Here is a 17,107-nt window from a genome sequence, read left to right on the forward strand (position 1 = left end):
TGATCATAACAATCTGATTTCACAGGATTTCCATCCCACAGCCCAGGCACATCCCCCCAGCCCCCAAACTGTCTCCTCTGGAGACCATAAGTTTTTCAATGTCTGTGAGTCAAAATCTGTTCTGCAAAGAAGTTCAGTCTGTCCTTTTTTCAGATTCCACATGTGAGTGAAAGCATTGGATGTTGGTGTCTCATTGTATGGCTGACTTTACTTAGCATGACAGTTTCTAGGTCCATCCATGTTGCAAAAAATGCTGGTATTTTGTTCTTTTTAATGGCTGAGTAATATTCCATTGTGTATAGGTACCACATCTTCTTGATCCAATCCTCTGTCGATGGACATTTAGGTTGTTTCCATGTCTTGGCTATTGTATATAGTGCTGCAATGACCATCGGAGTACATGTGTCTTTGTGAGGCGTGGTTTTCTCTGGGTAGATGCCCAGGAGTGGGATTGCTGGATCAAATCTCTGTTTAGTTTTCTGAGGAATCTCCATACTGCTTTCCACAGTGGTTGCCCCAATTTACAATCCCACCAACAGTTTACTAGGGTACCTTTTTCTCCACACCCTCTCTAGCACTTATTGTTTGTAGACTTTTGGATGATGGCCCTTCTGGCTGGTGTAAGGTGGTACCTCAGAGTGGTTTTGATTTGCATCTCTCTAATAATGAGTGACGTTGAACATCTTTTCATGTGTTTCTTGGCCATCTGTATGTCTTCTTTGGAGAACTGTCTGTTTAGATCTTCTGCCCATTTTTTGATAGGCTTGTTTGTTTTTTTGGTATGGCGCTGCAGAAGGTGTTTATAAATTTTGGATATGAATCCCTTGTCAGTCGATTCACTTGCAAAGATTTTCTCCCATTCTGTGGGTTGTCTTTTTGTGTTGTTTAGGGTTTCCTTTGCTGTGCAGAAACTTTGAAGTTTGAGTAGGTCCCATTTGTTTATTTTTGTTTTTGTTGTTAATACTCTGATAGGTGGATCTGAGAAGATGTTGCTCTTGTTTATGTCAGAGAGTGTTTGGCCTATGTTTTCCTCTAGGAGTTTTATAGTGTCTGGTCTTATATCTAGGTCTTTAATCCATTTTGAGTTTATTTTCATGCATAGTGTGAGGGTGTGTTCTAGTTTCATTGATTTGCATGCAGCTGTCCAGGTTTCCCAGCAATACTTGCTAAAAAGACTGTCTCTTTCCCATTTTATGTTCTTGCCTCCTTTGTCAAAGATTAATTGACCATAGGTGTCTGGATTTATTTCTGGGTTCTCTATTCTGTTCCATTGGTCTGTATGTCTGTTTTGGTACCAGTACCACACTGTCTTGATTGCTGTGGCTCTGTAATATTCCTGAAGTCTGGGAGAGTTATCTCTCTTGCTTGATTTTTGTTCCTCAGGATTGCTTTGGTAATTCTGGGTCTTTTGTGGTTCCATATAAAATTTGGGATTTTTTGTTCTAGTTTTGTGAAAAATGTCATGGGTAATTTGATAGGGATTGCATTAAATCTGTAGATTACTTTGGGTAGTATGCCATTTTTACAATATTAATTCCTGCAACCCAGGACATGCAATATCTTTCCCTTTCTTTGAATCCTCTTTAATATCCTTGATTAATGTTTTATAGTTCTCAGCATATAAGTCTTTCACCTCCTTTCTCAGGTTTTTTCCAGGTATTTGATTTTGGGGGGTGTAATTTTAAAGGGTATTGTAATTTTGTATTCCTTTTCTAATATTTCATTGTTAGTTTACAGAAATGTGACTGACTTCTGAATGTTAATCTTATATCCTGCTACTTTGCTGAGATTGTTGATTAGTTTGAATAGTTTTGAGGTTGAGTCCTCAGGGTTTTCTATATACAGTATCATGTCATCCACATACAGTGACACTTTTACCTCTTCTCTTCCTATTTGGATACATTTTATTTATTTTGTTTATCTAATTGCTGTGGCTAGTACTTCCAATACTATGTTGAATAAAAGTGAGGAGAGTGGACATCCTTGTCTTCTTCCAGATTTTAGTGGGAAGGCTTTCAGCTTTTCTCCATTGAGTATTATATTTGCTGTGGGTTTATCATAAATGTCTTTTATTATGTTAGGTATTTTCCCTCTATACCCACTAAGCATTAATTGTAAAGGAACTCTGATAAGTCTATCAGCTGATTTCTTTACAAAAACACTATGTCAACAAATTTGACAACCTGGAAGAAATGGACAACTTTCTAGAGACTTACAGCCCACCAAAACTGAATCAAGAAGAAATAGATCGACTGAACAGAGTGATCACTAGAAATAAAATTGAATATGTCATAAAAACATTCTGTACAAATAAAAGTCCAGGACCAGATGGTTTCACAGGAGAATTCAACCAAACATACAAAGAGGAATTTATACTCATACTCCTTAAACTTTTCCAAAAGATTGAAGAAGAAGGAATACTCCCCAAGACATCCTATGACACCACCATCACCCTAACCAATGCCAAAGATAGTACCAAATAAGAAAACTGTAGGCCAGAGTCTTTGATGACTATAGATGCAGACATTTCAACAAAGTTTTAGCTAACCGAATCCAACAACATATAAATAAGTTCATACACCATGCCAAGTGGGATTCATCCCAGGGTCACAGGGATGGTTCAACATATACAAATCCATCAATGTCATACACCACGTTAAAAAAGAAAAGTCAAAAACCACATGATCATCTCAATAGATGCAGAAAAAGCATTTGACAAATTCCAACATCCGTTCATGCTAAAAACTCTTAACCAAAGTAGGTATAGAGGGAACATTCATATTTCATTTTGTTAATGATTTCCAATGCTGTGGAGAACCTTTTTGTTGTTGTAGTTGTTGCACCTGCATCATATAGAAATTCTCTGGCCAGGGATCAAATCTGAGCTGCAGCAACACTGGATCCTTAACTCACTGAGCTGTACTGGGGTTAGAACCCACACCACCAGAGGCAGTATTGGATCCTTAACCCCTTGCACCACAGGGGTACTCCTGTGAAGCTTTTTAGTTGTATGATCCCACCTGTTTTTTTGTTTGTTTGTTTGTTTGTTTTTGCCTTTTTTTGGCTGCACCTGCAGTATATGGAGGTTCCCAAGCTAGGGGTCTAATTGGAGCTCTAGCCACTGGCCTATGCCAGAGCCATAGCAGTGCCAGATCCCAGCTGCATCTGCGACCTACACCAGAGCTCACAGCAATGCCAGATCCTTAACCCACTGAGCAAGGCGAGGGATCGAACTCACAACTTCATGGTTCCTAGCCGTATTTGTTTCCACTGCGCCATGACGGGAACTGCTGGTCCCACTGGTTCTTACATTCATGTTTTTAATCCATTTTGAGTTAATTTTTGTGTATTTGATGAGATGGGGTCTACTTTTTCATTCTTTTGCTTTTGGTTTTCCAGTTTTATCCTCATCAACTACTGAAGAAACTATCTTTTACCCATATACATATTCTTGATTCCCTTGTTTTAAAATAATTGACCATATAGTTAATTTCTGGGCTATCTATTGCGTTACATTGATCTATGTGTCTGTGTTTATGCCAGTACCATACTGTGTTAATTACTGTAGCTTTGTAATACAGTACAAAATCAGTAAGCCTGATGCCTCCAACTCTGTTCTCCCTTCAGTTGTGGTTCTATACAAATTTTAAGACTTTTTTCTATTTCTATGAAAAATGCCATTGGGATTTTGATATGGATTGCATTGAATTTGTAGGTCACTTTGAGTAATATGGGCATTTTAATCATATCAATTTTTTCAGTCCATGAGCACAGAATATCTTTCCATTTTTTGTATCTTTTTCATCAATATCTTACAGTTTTCAGTGAAGATTGCTTTCCTCCTTGGTTAAATTTGTTTGTTATGTACTTTACTGCTTTTCTTTAAATTATTGAAATATAGTTGGTTTACAATGTTACATTAGTTTTAGGTGTATAGCAAAGTGATTCGGTTTTATATATAAATGTGTATATGTATTCTTAATTATTTTTGATGTAATTTAAGTGGATTATTTTCTTAATTTTTCTTTCTAATAGTTTATTACTAATGTATAGAAATGAAACTAATTTTTTCATATTGCTGTTACAACCTTTAACTGTAATGAATTTTTTCTTTAGTTTTAATATTTTTTGTGGAGTCTTTAGATTTTTCTATATGTAATATGTCATCTGCAGGTAGAGGCATTTTTTTTCTTCCTTTCTGATTTGGATGACTTTTACTTATTGTTCCTTGCCTAATTGCTTAGGCTACAAATGCCAGTACTCTGTTGAATAAATGTGTCATGAATGAGTTTCTATGTCTTGTTCTTTATCTTAGAGGGAAAGCTTTTTATTTTCATTGTTTAATATAATATTAGCTGTGGGCTTATCACGTATGGTCTTAATGTGATAAAAATTATTGGTATACATCTCTCTATGCAGAGTTGTTGAGAATGTTTATAATAAATAGATGTGCAATATGACATTGATTGATTTGCCGACAATGAACAACAGTAACAAAAAAAATCATAAGAGCATCTGAATAAATGCAGATAAAAACATTTCACAAATTCAATATCTATGTATGATTAAAAACTTGTGTTTCATGTATTCATGAGAAAATATGTATTCTGCTGCTGTTGGATGAAATGTTCTGTGAATATCTGTAATTCCATCAGTTCCTATATGTAGTTTAATTTCAATTCTTTCTCATGACTTTCAGGTTGAATGATGTGCTAAATATTTTGAGCTTTTGAAATCCATTAAAATTTAGCTTGTGGTGTTAGTTTTTATTAGTAAATACAAACTACAGAGAAAATTAATCTTATAATGCAAAAACTACATAAATATATTTAATTAGAAGTATTAAAATAAGGTTATCAGTACATAGCATAGTGATTTCCTATGTAACTAAATAGAGTATTTATATAAGATATTTAATAAGAAAAATGGATTTTGTTTACATAATGGAAAGTTTAAAGAAAAATTATTTGTAACAGAATATTTATCTTTTCTTACAGGTGACCTTAAAGGATTGACGTTTAGTATCATTCAAGATCTACTAAGCATCATTTTTGCATGATTAAAGCAAAAGGATATCTACGGAACCATTTCCTTTTTGAAGTTCATAACCAGGGCCCTGCTTTCAGACAGAAGGTACAGTTAATCTTTTATTAATACACCTTTGAAATTGAATAGAGTGTTGAAGGGATAAAAACATAAAGCTTCTATGTACCACATATGGAACTCTTTAACAACAGCTCAATATATTAAAGGTCAAATTTTTTTTTTTACTAAAAATTAAGTGTTTTAAATTTAAATTATAAAAAAATCTTAAAAGTGTTAGTAAACAAACCATTTTACAAATATTCTGATTATAATACTAAAGCAAAAATAGTAAATTATTTTGTCTTTATTAAATTTTCAGTTTAAAGATGAAAATAGCAATTACGTAAAAATTGTGTTAAACTGCTGAAAACTATAAGAGAAACAGAACTCTCATATGGCCTTCTGTTTTATGTCTTCTTCAACCAACATATAATGTGCTAGTGGATGGATTTTGTGTGGTTGAAAGCTTGAGTTTAAGGCAGTTGCTTAGGTTGTATAGGCCGGAAGTCATGGACAGAAAGAGGCTGAGTCATCTCTACCTTAATATGAAGTCTCTGAAATGAAAGTGACTTTTATGCCATTTTCTCAGCAGCTCCACATTCTTATATACTTAGGCAACAACCAAAATCATTAAATATTAATTACATGTACTTTGAGTAAAAATTACCATTGTGTAATTAAATAAGAGTCCTTTAAAACAAATACCTTAAAATGTTTTAGAATACATGACTGGACATGTTTAATATTCACAACTAAGTGGGCATAAACAGATTATTTCAATTTAATCCACTGTGTGCTACTTAACTACAATACATAGGGTGTATTTTTAAATAATCAACCAAGGAGCTCAACCCATTTTGGATTGTGAATTATTTATCCTTGCTTTCTAATTATTTATAAAATATTGACAGTATCCATCATACCCAATTTCAAGACATATCTATCCTTTACTTTGTCAGGCTAATTGAAGTTAATTGATTCAAAATATTGGAAAGTATTTTCCTAAGCCTATTCTATGCTTTTAGTTTCTTTAGGCTTGAAAATTAGAGTAAAGAAGGAAAGTGACTAAATCTGACTCCTGAATTCTGTAGGAGTGTGTAAGAGTTAAGAGTTTGACATGCAATTTTGCTTTCTACTAGTCATGCCCAAATTCTGGGAGATCACTACAGACAATTTACATTTCAAGTTCCTTTCATTAATTCCACTGAATCATGTCAGTTTTTCATTCTTATTGAAGGTTCTAACTGTATCAGGTATTATTAAATTAATTTCATAGAGAAAAACGGCCTAAATTTTTCATTTTCTCAAAGACTAGAAAATAAGGGGAGAGAAAAGATAAGGAATTAGATTGAAAGTCTCTGACAGGGAAACCCCAACAATAGAAAATAGTATGTTCCCCATAAATTAGTTTGTTGTTATATTCTAATATTGGACAAATTTTCCAACCAAATTTGCCATCATAGTTCTGCTTGTCACAACAAGAATGATCTCAAAATAGGTTACATATAAAAAATAAAATTAAAATACCATTTTGTGTTCTGCCCGTTGAAGATGTACAGACATTTGGAAGCTATTTCCTCTATGTAAAGTGTTTTGTCCTGAACTCTTAATCACTGGAGCATGTTAACAAATCAAACTCTATATTAACTTGCTACTTCTCTAATATCTGTGAATACCAGAGATAATGTTTATTCAGACTCCTTAACTGAATTTTGCAATGTTCAAAATTGTTTATGTATGGTGATGATGACATTTTCAAAGAAAGACAACTGAACATAGCATAGCAGCTGTAGGTAAGAGGATTTTGGATCTATTGCTCGCTTCCAGATGGATGATGGATATGCAATTTAAATTTATGGTAGACATATCAGCAGATGGAAAGAGAATGGAGTAAATGCCTTTACCACCTGTGAACTGGTACATTTTATCATTTACCAGCTGAACTGTGTTAAATTCGCATAGTTCAATGGAACTCTAATTTTTGAGAAGAGACTTTTTTCAGTCTATTAATAAATCTAGGTTTCAAGTTTAGGATGGGGAACATGTTTTACTGTACAGAGAACCTATGGACACAGGTTTGGTGAGCACAGTTCACTCTTGTTATGTCACTCATGCTATTATTCTGCCTGGCTAATTGAAAAGCATATTGGTGGAATAGGAAACAATTGAAACAAATGAGACAGATTGAGCACTCCAAAAAGACATAAGTGAGTTAGAATTGATGCATCTGATGAGTGTGAATTCACAGTGTCACTTTAAATAAAGCCCCATCTCATTCATGTACTTGCACCTAATCTGTCGCTGCAACTACTAAAAACATTCAGTGGAGGCACTGACAGTTTCATATTGACACAATCAACTAAATCCCTGCCCTAATAAGAAGTAACAGATATTAAAAGGGGTCCTGAGTTCAGCCTCTGACAATGAAATGTTCCACTCAATAACTTGCACAACTCTATCTGATAGGCATTGGCACGGTTCCAAGAGGAAGAGCTTCATTCCATTAGAGAAGAGCCTGAGTGGCTCTAGGTTGATAGATTTTCAGAATTGGCAGAATTCTTATCATCTAATGAAATAAGCCCTGTAATTCTTCATATCAACATATGCAAATATAAAGCATGACAGCTGATAAAAAATAAAGTGGGATGTTCTCTCATTTTAAAAAATTAGAAATTTAATTTTTTATCCTTCATGTTCCTGAAAATTGCAAAGAAATTTGAAAAAAAAATCCTTTCACATAATTTAGTTGCTATATATTTATTGTGTATGTTTACAGCACTTCTACTTGTTATAATGTTTACAGTGTAGAATCCAGAATTGACAACTTAAAATAATGTGGAAATTCCATGAAGATAGTCTTGGCTGAATATTAGAAAGACGTTTTTAACAGCTGGGATGTCCATGATAGTCCTTCAGGGTTAGTGTGTTCATATCAATGGGGAAGCACCATTCCTAATTGTCAGGAAAGGAGATGGAAGAGTTCCCTCCAAAACTGTTATTCAATAATAAAATTCTACTTTATGTTGAGATGTTTGTTATAAAGATTAGTATTTTGCCACTTGTAAAAATTAGTTAATTTTAATTGTATTCATAGTTTTTTACCTTTTGAAACATACTGTTTTCAAATATTTCATAGGAGTGTTTGTTATATAAAGTATACAAAAACACCCAGATACGTGAACCAACATAGGATAACTTAAGTAAATAATATAAAATATATGATATTTGGTATAAAATATCATACAATTTGAAATGTATGAATTTATTTCTTTCTTCCAGTTGTAGAAGTGTGGGAGGGGATGGTTTGAGTTGGCTACCAAGTGATTATCTTCAGTATCATTTATTCATAGAAGGCATGCTAGTGAATTAATATTTCTCAAGTTGGATTCCCTGAGGATATGAAGAAAAATAAGTTTGCCCAAAGCAAGAGGGGCAAAAGATAGTAATAACTTTCAGTGTATTAATATGACAGATTGCTGCCTAGTGTTATAGTATATGGACCTTTTTGCTTGCATGATACAAGACACTCACAAACTGTAAGCAACCCAATGCTTCAAGCCATGTGAATGTATGAAAAATACCTCATATGTGATACTTGACCAGTAAATAGTAACTTTTATTGAATATTTCTATTTTGGAATGAATTTATAGAAACAGAGGAAATATTGACATTTAGGCTCTTGTGTTTTCATATACCTTTAGATACCAAGGAAGATTGAGTGAGGAAAATAAAAACCAAAATGATATTCTAGGACAATTTTCAAATATAATAAAGATTGTTTAATCCTGCTTAGGTAACAAGCAATAGGAACCTTAGCCTGAATGCTCAGCTACCTGAGTGCTTCAAGGCTACCCTACAAGTATATGAGGGGCTCTGTCTCTACCAGCAGATGTCTGAAATTCAGTTACTCTTCCTGTATTAAGCTTAGTTTATGTGGAAAATCCCAGATAGACAAATGATTAATAAGGTATAGACTTTTTTCCTTAAAACTCACATTTTCTGAGTATTTTGACATGATTTTGACAAAAGTAAAGATTATAGGCTTTAGAATAAGGTAGACCCAGGATTGAATCTCTGCTATAAATTTGCTAGCTGTTGAGGCTTGGGCTTAGTTGTTATGAACCTCAAGTTTCCTTCGGCTTAAAAACAAAGACTCATTTTTCAAGGGTACAAGAAACTAAAAATTTAACAAAATATCTACTAGTCTATCCATTTATAATCTATTCATACGCATACATTTTGGAAAGTGTTTCTTATGATTTCTATTGTGATAGCGTGGGTACCACACTATTTTACCACGGAGAAAGGAAGGAAGAAAGGGTGAAAAGAAGGAAGGAAGGAGACCAGGGAGGATGGGAATTAGAGAAGATAGGGCAGAAGTAGGGAGGGATGAAGGAAAGAAACAAGGACAAAAGGGAAACAAAAGAAGGAAGGAAAAGGGAAAGGGAGCAAGAAAGAAGAGAGGAAGGAAGAAAGAGAGGAAGGAAAGAAAGGAGAAAAGGAAAGTAAAGAAAGAAGGAGAGAGATGGAGAGAGGATGAGGGGGAGTAGCAGAAAGTAAAATAAATATGGCCCCATTAGAATTAATAATGCTTGCATCTTGGGGATGTAGTGCGATATAAGATAAACATAAAAAGTGATTCAGCTGACATAAATTATTAGAAAATTGAATGCAAAAAAAAGTTCCCATTCAGAATTGAAGCCATGAGTATATGATACTCTGCTCGTTTTTGTGTTGGCACATAGCACTATTTCCTCATTCTTTTCCTCTTCAGTACGTTAGAGGGCCTCCTGAGCTAATAATTGCACTTTTCAGGAGATCTGCCAGTGAGACTCAGGATTAGGTGCCACTCAACAGGAAACATGAGATATGGAAGGTATAAGAGCAGTAGAAGTCTTATCATTGTTCTCCCAGCTGCAGTGACCATAGATGCCTTTCTTAGTATCTTATGTCTCAGTGCTGGAAGCTATGATCATTGCTGGCAGATATCTATAAATTTTGCAATTTCTAACTGTTTGAAAGCTAACAGTTAATTGAAGATTTAGCAGTGATCCTTCCTGACATTTGTTTGTCAGCCCTTTTTTGCAGTTTATAAGCACCTAATATCTAAATTCCTTTCTGCTTGAAATATCAAAAGTTTTTTTTTTTTCCTTGACTTTGGCAGATAAAGAAAATGCCTAAAGATAAACAAACAGACAAAAAGTAGACACACACACACACATAACAAACATATACCAAAGCCTAAATAAAAGCATAAAATATATAACATGAGACTCAATTTCAAAAGTGTCTTATCAGAGTTCCTGTCATGGCACAAGGGAAATGAATCTGACTAGGAACCATGAGGTTGCGGGTTCGATCCCTGGCCTTGTTCAGTGGGTTAAGGATCTGGCATTGCTTTGAGCTCTGTGTAGGTCACAGATGTGGCTCGGATCCTGCATTGCTGTGGCTGTGGCATAGGCTAGTGGCTACAGCTACAATATGGAGGTACCCCTAGCCTGGGAACCTCCATATGCCGTAGGTGTGCTCCCCCCCCCCCAAAAAAAGTAAGTTCTGTTCTGGTGTAACATCACAAATAATGAAGATAGTATGTTAATGGGACAGGGTAAATTCCTGAGATAGACTCTGGAATAAAATGGAGAGCACAGAATACATTCTGTCTCTATAAAAAATGTGATACACAGATCAGTGGAGAAAGAATGGGCCATCCTTAAGTTATTCTAGCAAAACAGGTTAATTATAAGAAAAATAAAATCAGATCTCTCAGCACGCCATTCAATAAATAAATGAATAACTCTAGTTATATTTAAAAACCTAAATTTGAAAGGCAGAATTTAAACATTAAGAATAAAATATTGATAGTAATTTCATTCCCTCAACATGGAAAGAGATATTTTTAAACTTGAAAAGCAGTCTATCAGTGCACAAAATAACAGATGTGAATACAATTAAAAAAGAAAAGGGAAATAAGATTATAGTGAAACATCCTGGTACCAAACTTTTAATAGCTCTCTTTTGCTTGTGAAATATAAACAGACTCTGATGTTGGCCATCAAAACTTTTACTTAAAGATCTGTTGTAGAATAACTTCCAAGTTTGCATTTTGCCAATGTAGTGGATTGTAATGTTGTGTTTAATTCTCCAACTCTCTCTGTAGCTGTATTATTTGTCACAGGACTTTCCAGTTTTTCTTAATAAAGGAATAAAATGTATTTATCTGTCCTTTGTCTTTGGGCTTAGCCATTTGACTTTCTTTGGCCAATAGAATGAGACAAATTAATAGTGCATCCACCTCAGCCCATGTCAAAACAGGTAATAAGCTATATAGGACACTATGGTCAAAATAAGGAGTAGTGTGTTCTTAAAACTGTGAAATGCAATGTAAAAGGGTCTGTAAATTTGTATGTATACTCTAAATAATGATAAAATAAATAGCTTTTTATGCATCAAAAAAAAAATTAATAGTGCATCCACCCTGTGGTTAAATCGTCCCTTTACTTTTCTATTGGGACTATGACTAGGGAAGAGTTCAAATATAAATAAGCCAGTTGACAGTCATGCCTCTACAGATGTCGAGTTATCTCCAAATAATGATGTACTGTCCTCAGGGCTAATAATGTCAAATTAAGGAAGTCAGAAATCACTATCACTAATGTATGGTGAGTTAACCTAATCAGACTTTTAGCAATAAAGTCTATACTGTAAATGATTCCAAGTGACAGGATCCTGCCTTAGTAAACTTTAGAGGCAATAGCTGGGTTTGGAAATAACAAAAACTGGAATGTTATTTCTAGAAGGACATACTTTATACAAAGGCATTTCTTTGAAAACAAACTATCCATATTTTCTTGTGTGGTACCTTAGAAATTTGTATCTCTATAAGCTTTTTAGTGATTCATCCATGTGTAATAAATTGTCTATAAGGCTTTTCTGGTAGCTTGTAAATTGCACACAGTGACACTAGATCCCGTGCTTAGTCAATTCTATTCTATGGCCATCATTGAAAATGTCATTTAAAACTATATATGCTTTTTCTTTAATACTGTATTATTTACTTTTCAAACCATGTTTTCTTACGTAATTTTCTTCCAATGTGTTGAAGATGGGAAAAAAAGAAACAATATTTACAGTAAAAAGTTTTTGGTCACAAATGATATAGGTGATTTGGGGGGCTATGTTTACACATAAGATGGAATAAGTAGATTTCAGGGAGATGAAGAAGCTTAAGATTTGGGGTTGCTTTTAGAACTTACTTTTAAAAACTCATTCCTTCTTTCTGCTTTATGGAATGCTTGAAATCTCTAAGCATTAGCCTGACCACTACCTTATAGGTTTAATCTAAGGAAAATATCTGTATTATGCTTAAGTACTTCAAACTAACCATGTGTTTCTCAAATATGTAAATTCTTGAAATAATTGAACATTATATTATTATATAATGAATATCACTTTTAATAATATTTTAACATTTAAAATTTTTAATAAGCTAGCGTGTTGAATGGAAAGTATTAAAGGATCTTTGGGATTTATTTGGGGTAAAGAAAAAGGTGAAAAATGATCTTTGTGTTTATATGTCACTATAGCAAATCATATTCTAAGATTTCAGTGATGCGTAGCAGTGGAAATAACAGAGATGAAGACAATAGACTTTTCCATAGACTGAGTTTTCCAGGTCATTTAATCCTCTCTAGTGTCTTGAGAGCAGTCCGACAGAGTTAATGATAACAGATTGTCACATTATTGTCCACATGATGACCTGTTTAGGTAGAAATTTTAAAATGCTGTACTTCCAAAGCTATGGGTGAAAATATAGTGATCATCAATTTATCAGTTTTCTACACACTTTCTCTCAGTACACACACACACGCACACAAACACGTGCACACATATCGTGCATTGGTATATTATGTCTTTATTAGAAAGTATGTATACTATTGAGAATGCTACCAAGAGATGAGAAAACGTTTTCAAAGTCAGTACAGGCAAGCTGGAATGATAAAAGATATGTCTTTTACTCTTAAAACTTCTCAGACACTTAGAACCATGTGAGCATTTAAAAAAAGCAATTCTAAATGGTGTTTTTATAATTCTAAACCTGAAATTCCTTTATAATTCTAATGGATTAAAAATAGAATGCAAGACAAGAGCTGGGCTGTTAGAAATAGATAAAGGACCATTCTATGAATTGAGAGCATCACAATATTAGCCAGAAGAAACTGTAAGGAATTCTACATGCAAAGCAACTGAAAAATAATTCATAGAATAGAAGCTATCTAAGAGAATACTGTAAAGAAAATATTAGGCTGAGCCAAGGCTGTGCTATAAAATAAAACTAGTCATATGTTGTTATTCAGCACTTGAAATGTGGCTAGCTTAAATCGAAATGTGTTGTGAGGATAAAGTACAAAACATATGTCCAAGACTCAGTATGAAAAAAGGTAAAATATTTTATTAATAACTTTGTTTTTATCCTACAAAAATAATTTTGTGATTACACGTTGAAATAGTATTTTAGATACATTAGTTTAGCAAATTATATTACTAACTTTACCTATTTATTTTTCCTTTAAAAGTACGTATTTGGCTTGCATTTGTGGCTCATAAATTTATATCAAACAGGGATCATCTAAGGAATTTCAGCAGCATCACATGGTTACTGATTAAGGCAATCACAGGTTATCTAAAAGTTGAATGCATTCATTTTTCATTACCTATCTACCTCACAACTTTTGTCATAAATCTATTAGACGTATTCCCTTTCAAGGAAACATAAAGAAAATAATTAAAAGCTATTGCCTGAACCAATTTCTTACCTTCTGGGAAACTCAATTACACAGTCTAGAATCTTTCAAGTTATTTAACTACTTATCCAAAGCTTCTGGATACTGATTATTTTTCTTCTAAAGAACTCAGAGATAATCCAGGTTTTGTGCTTGTGTATGAGAGTTTTCAGTGAAAATCATCTGTGCTGCTTGAAGAAGAACTGGCGTGTCCCAACTGAAAATGTAAGTCAATGGTGTAGAACCAGCACCTAACCAAACCAAAGCCCATGGCACAGATCTGGACTACTCTCAATGCCATTTATGGCTATAGTAGTAGTACCCATATGGTAATTACACCAGGATCAAACAGTACTTGCTTCAGCTCTGCTTCCCAGTTTTGGCTCTAGGAGTCACAGAATGATTAATCAAACTATGGCCAAGAAACGGGAAAGAAGAGAGAAGAAGGAGCTTAAAGACATTTATATAAATAATAGAACTTAAAATCTTGAAAACTCTAAGTATCAGGTAAGACAAAGATCACAGTAATACAATATACATTTATCTAATTTGTTCAAAAGGAGAAAGATGACCTAAACCTAAAGATCAGAACACACAATACCTCAGCTCTCTTCTGCTGCACTGGGAAAACTCTAAAATCTTCAATCTCTTAATCCTACCTATCAAAAAACAAGTTTATAGAGCCATGTTACCTCTGTGGTGTCCATGATAATAATTCTAGATATTTTAAGGTATGTTTCTAGATATCATCTTGGTTTGGGTTTCCCCAAGCATACCCTGATAAACAGGTTTCGATGTTGATAGTTTACGAAGGAGTTGATCCTAGGAAGTGCAAGCAAGAGTAGGGATAGCAAGACTTGGAAGAGAGAAAAGTTCAGATGGAGCACAGTGATGAGCAGCCCCAACAAATGTAAGAAGTTGGAGCTCCATTTTGCACCAATTTCCCTCTGGAATTTCACATAGAACATGCCTCATAATTGTTGTGCCAGAGATAGGAAACTGGATTAAATATGTCCCTCACTGATACACTTGGGTGAGGGTTGACTTTTGGAATAATAAAACTAGGGCACTTTGGAGCTGCCCTGATTTGGCTGAAAAAGGTTCCAAGGTGCTAGAGAAACAGTCATGTGGTGTAGACCCCTGAGGAGGAAAAAAATGTCAGTGAGTGCAGGAACACTCTTCTGCGGCTATAGGTGGATGGAGGGATTATGGATTGAGACATTAACATTAATCTGCAAGTGAGGCATACTTACAGTATAGTCAGATTCTCTGAAAATACACTGAATTCTACTACAAATTTCTTAACAGAATATGTGAGCCTTCTTTGCCCTAAACTTAGTCTTTAGCTAAAAATACCCTGTTTTATACTGATTCTAGCCTTCAACTTATTGGAAGGGTTTGTCTGCACATGCTAAGAAACTCAGCAAACATGAAGTAAATGATTGTATCTAGTACATCAAACACTAGGACTGTTCAATCTAAAATATCAATCAAATTACCTATTAGATGTAAAATAATCAGAGTCAGTTGTTTGAAAGAATGTTTTACTTTTTTGTAATGTGTGCATATGTTGAATGAAAAACCTGAGTATAATTTTATGATTAGAGTTTCTGTCGTTGCTCAGTGGTTAATGAACTCAAACACGACAAGCATCCATGAGGACATGGGTTCAATCCCTGGGCTCCCTCAGTGGGTTAGTGATCTGGCTTGCTGTGAGTTGTGGTGTAGGTCACAAACACAGTTTGGATCCTATGTTGCTGTGTCTGTAGTGTAGGCCAGAGGCTACAGCTCTGATGCGACCCCTAGCCAGGGAACCTCCATGTGCTGTGGGTGTGGCCCTAAAAAGACAAAAGACAAAAAAAAAAAAAAAAAATTATGGTTCACTCAGACATGCTTGAATAGCATGGCCTTACACGGGTATGGATGGAAACTATTGTTGAAGGTCTGAGCTATTATTTATTTTATAATTTATCTTCTATTCCAACTGCTTTGGCCTATATTGTGAAAGACAGGCTATTTTTTTCTATTTATTTCAGAATTTTTATTCATGTCTATAAATTAAATAATTAGAAATAAAAGCTAAACTGTTTAGATAAATAACAGGTATAGGAAGATGAGCAGTATGACAATGATGTCATTAAGAGGGACACATTTTTAGAGGTACAGATTTTCATAAGAATTGTAAAGTCTTAAGTTTTAACTAAATATTCAAATGATTGTGTTTTATATACTTTAAAACTTAAGTGGGATTAGAAAGTTATTTTAACTTAATCTTCAAGGAGAATAATTTTAAAATGATATGGATACTTAACAGCATTTGTTAATACCTTTTGGAGTTGGAAGGAAAATCATAGGGTAAGTTTTTGGTAATTTTACTCTGTAATTTGTTTGGGAAGGGGCAGTCCATTCAATCTTTTCCTAAAATTTAGCTGCATGAGAAATTATGATAAGCATAATCTTAGAATAGACTTTGGAAATACATATTATATGTGCAAATATAATTAGCTTGTAAATATTACAGTAAAAATAGTAAGTCACACACTTTTCCAGACATATCTAGTTTTTCCTGCTTGAGGCTTTTCAGAGAATAAAAATGAAGATGTGTTGAGAAATATTTCAAGAATATCTGAGTGTAATGTAAAGAATCATTTCTGTAAAAAATGATCTATAAAAAACAAAATTAAAACAAAAAAGAAAAGCATGGCATTCCTGTCATGGTGCAGTGGAAACTAATCCGACTAGGAACCATAAGGTGGCGGGTTCAATGCTGGCCTTGCTCAGCCAGTTAAGGTCCCACATTGCTGTGAGCTCTGGTGTAGGTTGCAGATGCAGCTCAGATCCCATGTGGCTGTGGCTGTGACATAGGCCAGCAGCTGTGGATATGATTAGACCCCTAGCCTGGGAACCTCCATATGCCACTGCAGGTGCAGCCCTAAAAAGCAAAAAAGAAAGAAAAAAAAAAGGAAAAGCATGCTTAATTTTATTTTATTTACTATTTAAATAAAAATAGAATAATTATTAAATTAAATATTCACATGTCATAGTATTATGTGCCATGTTATGTGCTTTAGTTTAAATGCATAAACTTATATGTGAAAATTAAATTCATGTAATATAGGAAATGTTTTTCTCTTCTTTTTGGAAATAGTCCCTCTACTTGCATTAGTGTAATAAGTGTTAAGTTTGTACTGCTTTTAACACAGAACATCTTCAAAGATGTAGTACAACAAAATATCTGTTT

The 17,107-nt window shown here is 34.1% G+C and overlaps 1 protein-coding gene across 2 annotated transcripts in view; it reads left to right on the forward strand.

Moving 5' to 3' along the window:
• The window catches only part of CNTN5 (contactin 5), a 1,210,258-nt gene that overhangs the window by 307,772 nt on the left and 885,379 nt on the right, over positions 1-17,107 (forward strand). For both annotated transcript variants that reach the window (XM_003129801.6, XM_021102337.1), the window contains exon 2: positions 4,998-5,133. The gene's annotated coding sequence lies outside the window, so the exon portion shown is untranslated. The remainder of the gene's footprint in view (positions 1-4,997; positions 5,134-17,107) is intronic.

This window comes from Sus scrofa, chromosome 9 (assembly GCF_000003025.6).
Source record: "Sus scrofa isolate TJ Tabasco breed Duroc chromosome 9, Sscrofa11.1, whole genome shotgun sequence".
Taxonomy (NCBI): Eukaryota; Metazoa; Chordata; class Mammalia; order Artiodactyla; family Suidae; genus Sus; species Sus scrofa.